Below are 8,266 nucleotides of genomic sequence, written 5' to 3'. Positions count from 1 at the left end.
TCTATCGTAGACCCTCACAACTACATCTTTTTCAGTCCTTAATTCTTATCCAGATGCCCTCAACCTGGGTTCTAGGATTGAAGTCATGCATCTATTCACATGTGCAAATATTTTTAACATACAATCCTACTCCAACCCCTCTCCTGTTTGGTCTATTTCTCTGAAATAGGTTATACCCCTCAATTGCTACATTTCAATTATAGGACTTGATCAGGTTTCAGGTTTCAGTTATGCCTATGACATCATAACTGTTTTGTTATACTAGGAGTTCCAGCTCATCTTGTTTTATTTTCCATGCTCTGGGCATTAGTGTAAAGACATCTGAGACTGTGGGGCATTCCCCTTAGCCATTGGAGATTATTGTCCTCTTGCCGCTTGATACTTGTGTTTGTCAAACTCTCTTTTTAGCCTTTTGGTTGTTCATTCCAGGCCTTGATAAACAATTGTTCCCAAGGATAATGTCACCCTCTCCAACACAACTTAGTTTAAGGTCCACCTGATCAGGATTGCCAGTCTCTGAGCAAAAGCATTCCTTCCTACTTTTGTGAGGTGCAACCCATCCTGTGCCAGTAGGCCGTCTTCCTGGGAAAGCAGACCATGGTACAGAAAGCCAAATTGTTCTTCCTGACACCATCTTCAAAACCAGTGACAGATTAGTTGATGAGTTTTCAATTAGTTGAATACAGATTAGTTGATCAGTAAACCCAGGGGTGAATCTGCACTGTAGAATTAATGCTGCTTGATACTTCTCTAGCTGCCATGGCTCAATCCTATAGAATCATAGGAATTGGTTCCCTTACTACACTGTAATTCCTACATTTTAACTGTCAGTGTATGGCGGATGCAGAGCCTTCATCTAATCCTCCAAATCTGCTGGGGTTGCCTGGGATGGAGCAGGTTCTGCACATTTCAGTACATAACAAACAAACCAAATAATTAACATGACACAGGTATACATGGAAAACAATAACAAATCAGGCTTCCTGTGTCTGCGTCCTGTGTCTGAGTCGCCTCTGGGCTGAGAGGGGTGATATATAAATATGGTAAATAAATAAATTTCACAATTGGGCTAGAGATTGTCCCCTTGACACAGCTCTTTTCTTCATTCAAGGAAGCCTCCTCCAGGTATGGCATGACACCCACGCATTAGCCATGCATTCAGTTCCACATTTGGTTTCTTGGAATTGTTGTACAATATTGTCATTCAACATTCAGAGTGGACAGCAGAATGAATACATAACTCTAGATGTAGAAATTGAAGCAGACGTAAGTATACAAAAGCCTATGCTATCCTTTTCTCATATTTTCTCAAAGATGCTACAAGATCCCTTTGCAATTCTGATGTCTCTCTATAGCCTCTCTCTCCCTCTCTCTATTATCTATATAGCTATTAAGCTATCGTGCAGTCTGTCATCAAATATTAAACTGAAATGTGTTTATCTTAAAAGAGCAAAATCAACTGCTCAATCCATAATTAATAAAGGAACATGAGTTATATACTCAAAACATGACGACTTTGTGTTCCAAAGCAAAGCAAGGACATTCAAGCAGACCAAATATGGCTATTCTTGCCAATGAGATAAAAGTCAAACTGAAATTGCTCTGCGTAGGATAGATGCATTCATAGCTTCCTCCTTGCCTTTGTAGAAGTCTACAAAGGAACTAAATGTGTTTTGTTCTGACAAGGGGCAATGAACTTACTCCGAAGTGTTTCAAGGAGTTGCTGGTTCTTCATCAGAGCAGCCACTACAAAAGTGAAGTTCAAAGCACAACAATGACACAGAATTCACAGAGGGAAGAGCATTACTCATCCGTCATTATGATTCTATGTTTACAGCCCTCAATGTGTCCCTGATAACTATTGTGAGATTATCTGCCTGAAATCCATTAAATCACAATAGGGCTCCAGCAGCAATCTTACCCTCCCTTTTTGGTGTGGAAACAGAGGCTTTTCGGAAAGCAAGATGCTATTATTTGCTTGGTGGCACATAAGCTTTGAGAGGGTCTTTCTGCAAAAGCAGGGAGGCCAGTGAGCCATACAAATTGACCGGCACAAATGAAATAGCAACAAATTCAGCAGGCTTCCTGATGGCCTTCCTTTGCATCTGGAAAACAATTATCCTTCTGCATAGCCATGCATTCTGCTTGAGCACAACACAGACCGTAGGGCAGGTGGGTGGAAGGAGAGGATTTGGGAAGAAAGTGCACTGGAGTCACAGAGGACAGCTAGACTGTATTGTTACAAACTATATCATGGCTCTATGCTGGAACTGCAGAGTGCAGCCAGGAAATTTATTTATTTATTTATTTAGCAATTTTGTATACCGGTCTTCTCACCTCTGTCGAGGGACTCGGGCCAGTTTCCAACAGTAATATCACAAACAGTCATTAAACATCATCTATATATATAAATTTGTTAGGGGCATCCAACGAGGAAACAAAACTCAAAAACCCCCCAATGAAACTTAACCAAAATTCCCATGCCCATAACACAACCCACAAGGTACAAACATATCTACTCAAAATGAAAAACAACACAACAACACACTCACAAAACGGCAAAACAACAAAACTCAAAAAAACCCCAACGAAACTTAACCAAAATCCCTGTGCCCATAACACAACCCACAAGGTACAAACATATCTACTCAAAATGAAAAACAACACAACAACACACTCACAAAACGGCAAAACAACAAAACTAAAAAATTCTCCAACGAAACTTAACTAAAATTCCCATGCTCATAACACAACCCACAAGGTACAAACATATCTACTCAAAATGAAAAACAACACAACAACACACTCAAAATAGCAAAAAAACAAAACTCAAAAAACCCCCAACGAAACTTAACCAAAATCCCTGTGCCCATAACACAACCCACAAGGTACAAACATATCTACTCAAAATGAAAAACAACACAACAACACACTCACAAAATGGCAAAACAACAAAACTAAAAAATCCCCCAACAAAACTTAACCAAAATTCCCATGCCCATAACACAACCCACAAGGTACAAACATATCTACTCAAAATGAAAAACAACACAACAACACACTCACAAAACGGCAAAACAACTGAGCATGCGCATTGGCGCCCAGCCGCAAGTTCCCTGGCGCGCGCACATGCCCTTCTGGCCAACGTTCCCTCTGCGGAAACCATGCCCACTCCAAGCCCCACCGCGCCGCTTCCCGCACACACACACACCCCTGCCGCACACACACACACAACCCCACACTCCATCACTCCCCCCACCGCCGCACACACACACGCAACCCCACACTCCATCACTTCCCCCACTGCCGCACGCACACACGCAGCCCCACTCCCCCCGCCGCCGCACACACACATGCAACCCCACACTCCATCACTCCCCCCGCCGCCGCACGCACACACGCAACCCCACTCCCCCCGCCGCCGCACACACACACACAACCCCACGCTCCATCACTCCCCCCCCCCGCCGCCGCACACACACACGCAACCCCATGCTCCATCACTCCCCCCGCCGCTGCACACACACACACAACCCCACGCTCCATCACTCCCCCACCCCAATCTTACCTCCTTTTACTTCAGGCCACCTCCAAACCCCACCCCGCCCCTTCCCGCCCTGTCAAAATCTAGGAAAGACAGGAAGGAAGGAAAGAAGGAAGAAAGAGAAAGGGAGGTAAAGAAAAAGGGGGAAGGAAGGAAAGTTAGAGAAAGAAGGAAGAAGAAAAGGAAAGAAAAGGAAAGATGGAAGGAAAAGAGAGACAGCAGAAAAGAAAGAAAAAGGGGGAAGGAAGGAAAGAGATAGAGAAAGAAGAGGAGAAGGAAAGATGGGAGGGAAGGAAGGAAGGAAGGAGGGAAAGAAGGAGAGAAAGAGGGAATATTGGCCACAGCAACACGTGGCGGGTAAAGGTTGTTATTTCTATTATTATTATTATTATGCTATTGTTCCTATGAGACCCTGGAGGAATGGGAGAGGTCTCAGGTTCCAGAGGCAATGCATTGCATTATTGTTATTGTTATGATGGTGGTAAAATAAAAGGAAATAAAAAGTGAAAGAAGGAAGCAAACAGGGAGGGAAGAAAGGCAAAGGAAGAAAGGGGGAGGGAATGAAGGAAAGAGAGAAGGATGAAACCAAGTAGTGAAAGAAAGAAAGAGGTAGAGAAGGAAGAAAGGAGAGAAAGGGGGAGGAAAAGGGGGAAGGAATAGGTAGGGACCTCTCTTTCATAATAGTCCAGATATCTACCTCAACTTTGATAAGTTTTACTATAGGCCACAGCAACGCATGGCAGGGCACAGCTAGTATTACATATTAAACTAAAACATTAAAATAGCAAAATGCAATCAAATAATTACAATGGTCAGTCGTCACAATAAAATCGTTGTTTATCATTCGTCGTCATCCATCCATATCACAGAATATTGACTCACTCGTCGAATGCCAATTGCCATAGCCAGGTTTTCACCTGTTTTCTGAACGTCAAGATGGGAGGGGCAGTTCTGATCTCCAGTGGGAGAGAGTTCCAGAGCCGAGGGGCCACCACCGAGAAGGCCCTGTCCCTCGTCCCCACCAGACACGCTTGTGAGGCTGGTGGGACTGAGAGCAGGGCCCCTCCAGACAATCTTAACAATCTAGATGGTTCGTAGGGGAGAATACGTTTGGATAGGTAAACTAGGGCTTTATAGGTTAACACCAGCACTTTGAATTGTGCTCGGAAGCTAATTGGCAGCCAGTGGAGCTGGCGCAACAGAGGAATAGTATGCTCCCTGTACCCCACTCATGTTAGTATTCTGGCTGCCGCTCGCCGGACTAGTTGGAGCTTCCAGGCAGTCTTCATAGGCAACCCCACATAGAGAGCGTTGCAGTAATCTAAACGGGATGTAACCAAAGCGTGGACCACTGTGGCCAAGTCAGAGTTCCCAAGGTACGGGCGCAGCTAGCGCACAAGTTTTAATTGTGCAAAAGCTCCCCTGACCACTGCTGAAACATACATAGGCAAACATTCAATGCCTTTACAATCATATACAATAAGAAACACAAACACAAACAAAGAAGCTTCTCCTTTCATTTCTGGCTTCTGGAGGCGGTGCACATCTCTGTCTCTGATGAGGTGCTTCTCCATTTTCAAGCCGAGGAACCTGCATTGTCACCTCCTGGTTGTGTGGCCAGCATGATTGCTTGGAGCATTTATTTGCCTTTTCCTGTCAAAGTGGTCCCTCTTTATCTACTCATATTTGCTTGTTTTTGAACTGCTAGATTGGCAAAAACTGGAGCTGACAGATGGGAGCTAACCTTATGGATTCCAACTGCCAACCTTCAGGTCAGCAGTTCAGCAGCACAAGGTTTTAATCCATTGCACCACCACAGCTCCTCCTACCTGTGATGCTGATCCTATAATAATAATAATAATAATAATCACCATCATCATTTTTTTTTTGTCGTGTCAGGAGTGTCCTGTTGTGAGAGAATTGGCCGTCCGCAAGGACGTTGCCCAGGGGACGCCCGGATGATTTTGATGTTTTCTCATCCTTGTGGGAGGCTTCTCTCATGTCCCCGCATGAGGAGCTGGAGCTGACAGAGGGAGCTCATCCACCTCTCCCCGGATTCGAACCTGCGACCTGTCAGTCTTCAGTCCTGCCGGCACAGGGCTTTAACCCACTGCGCCAATGGGGGCTCCTTCATCATCATCATCATCATCATCATCATCATTATCATCATGCCATCATATTATCAAGGGACTCAAAGTGACTTACAGTAAAACCAATGCAATACTTTTTCAGACCTAAAGTATACAAACATTAAAATAGAATTAAATATAAACAGTATTAAAAATAAACAAAACCCTGGAATGCATGACTATGATTCAGTGATCAGCTTCTTCTGGCAAATTGTTTCAGAGGGAAAGGGAGAAAAAACTCTTCGTTTTCATCTGAGGTATGGAACAGTCAGTCAAGGGCGAGAAATCGACAAATGGTCTGATTAAGTAATAGAAGGCAATAGCATCTGTTCACATGAGAAGAGACACATGGGAGGAAAAGCTGCTGCAGAAAGAGCAGTTCGGATTTCCTTTCCTCTTCTTCCCAATTGTGAGAGCATTTCCCAATCTGTTTCCCCCTTGTTTTTTACACTACAGCTGTCATCCTTCCCACTCATCCTTCCCATTCATTATGACTAATTTCCAACACAAGGTGAGCCTTTCACATTTTTGCAGGATGTGGTCTGAGGCTGAGAGTGTATGACTTGCCCGTGGTTACCCCATTGGTTTCCCTGGCCGAGGAGGGATTCTTTTATCAATAATGTATTTTATTCATTCCAAATCTCAAAGAGTAACATAAGGGGAAGAAGAACTTGACAGACATATTGACAGTGTCTATGCAGGATAGGAGTTCCATATTCATGATGCTAAAATGCTAAATGGGAAAGGGAGAGAAACTTGTTCTGAGAATCTTCAAATTTGGGCATATGTATACCAGGCTGATGTATGAGGGTACATCTACACTGGGGAATTAATGCAGTTTATCATGGCACACCCAAGCCTTTGTGAAAACTATAGTGTCTGGCTTTACTTGGGGGCTATTTGTATACCTTCTGTTAAGATTAAGACTCTTAGCAGACAGAGGAACTTTAGACAAGGTGAAAAGATAACCAAAATGAGTTTACTGTAAACAACATGAATAAAGGGTTAACTCAACCCGTGACTATCATAAGATAACTTAAAACAATACATTACAAAAGGAGAGTTTTCTGTTCACAGACATCTCTCTGGAGTCTTCTGCCTCTGGTGCAAAGTGATGGTTTACAAGTTGTTGCCAATAAACTGTCTCAATCTTCTTTCTTGTGAAGTTTAAACTGGTCATAAGCTTCTGCTGTCTTTTGGACTGCTGGTATAACAATACAGCTGAATGCTGGTGCTAAGGATGTCTGTTTTTGGATTGCTTTGGCCTAGGATTTCCAGACAATGTCCCAAGCCTCTAGTAACTGTAGAAAAAAGGAGTCCAGCAAGAGAGTTCTATACAGGGATATGGAATAGACCAACTAAGGCTCACCTCTGGGGTTTGTTATGCCCCACCCAAAAAATAATACAAAGGAAGATATCTACACTATTGGGAAAACCTATAAACAGGGGGAACTAAAGCAGAGAAGAGGAAAAGGGCAGAGTCAAGACTTCACACAGTTTGACATCACTTTCACTGCCATGGTTCAATGCTACAGGCTCCTGGGAGTTGTAGTTTGGTGAGGCACCAGCACTATTAGGCAGAGGAGGCCAAAGATCTTATAAAAGCACAACTCCTATGATTCTATAGCATTGAGTCATGGCAGTTAAAGTGGTGTCAAACTGCATCAATTTCTACAGTACAGATGCATTGTATGAAAGAAGAAAAGTTTCCCAGACTGGCTGAAATATAAGGACCTTGATGCACCCAGCAAGAATGTCCTTTTTCTCCATAACCTTTCCCAGTCAGCTGCTAAAATGGCTGAGAATGAAACTAATTTACAATTCATGGTATGGAGAGAAGGCACTCTGCTCCAATATTGTGCACACACATTCAAGGTAAACTGGAATACACACATACATAGGCATCTTCAGCTTCATGAACCAAATCTCACATTGCAATATAACTCCTAGGTTTCAATATGTTGAGCTGTGTTCAACTGCAAGCTTGAGTCTAAGGCAAGTATCTATGGGGGAATTGAATACAACTCATGTTTGGCAATTTAGATTCATTCTAATTTCACGGGTCCAGATTTGTTTGCTTTGGTAAAATGCTTAGTGTATTCCAGGAGATAATACTCTTCCCAGAAGAATTAAAGGAAATGAAGATGAACGACCTGAGATGAAGGGTATGGTTTTAATTTGCCAAAGTTATGTTTGAGAAAAGCATCAACTAATCAATTTTCTTGATAATGTTACTGTTAATCATGCTAGACAGAAGCATTAATTTCTGCTCCATTGCGTTTAGTCATAATCACAAAGAATAATTCCCCAACCTTGCAGACTTACATTGGCTGTGTAACACAAAAACACCCATCCAGATTTATACATTGATTGTGCTATGTAACTCATACAATTTGAAGTAATCCCAATCACACTTTTGTGTTTTCTGGACTACTCCTTTGTGCTTTCCTGGACTGGACATTAAGCCAGTCATGGGACTATTTGCATTTGACATCAGTACATTTCTGGGTTTGTGTCCCTCATGCAGGTGGATCTTTAAATGGACTAGGGACCTCATCATACTGAGAGCCCATCCAGACAGGGTACAAAACAC

Source organism: Anolis sagrei, chromosome 4 (assembly GCF_037176765.1).
Source record: "Anolis sagrei isolate rAnoSag1 chromosome 4, rAnoSag1.mat, whole genome shotgun sequence".
NCBI lineage: Eukaryota > Metazoa > Chordata > Lepidosauria > Squamata > Dactyloidae > Anolis > Anolis sagrei.
The sequence above is the reverse complement of the archived record's forward strand: the minus strand, read 5'-3'. Positions refer to the sequence as shown.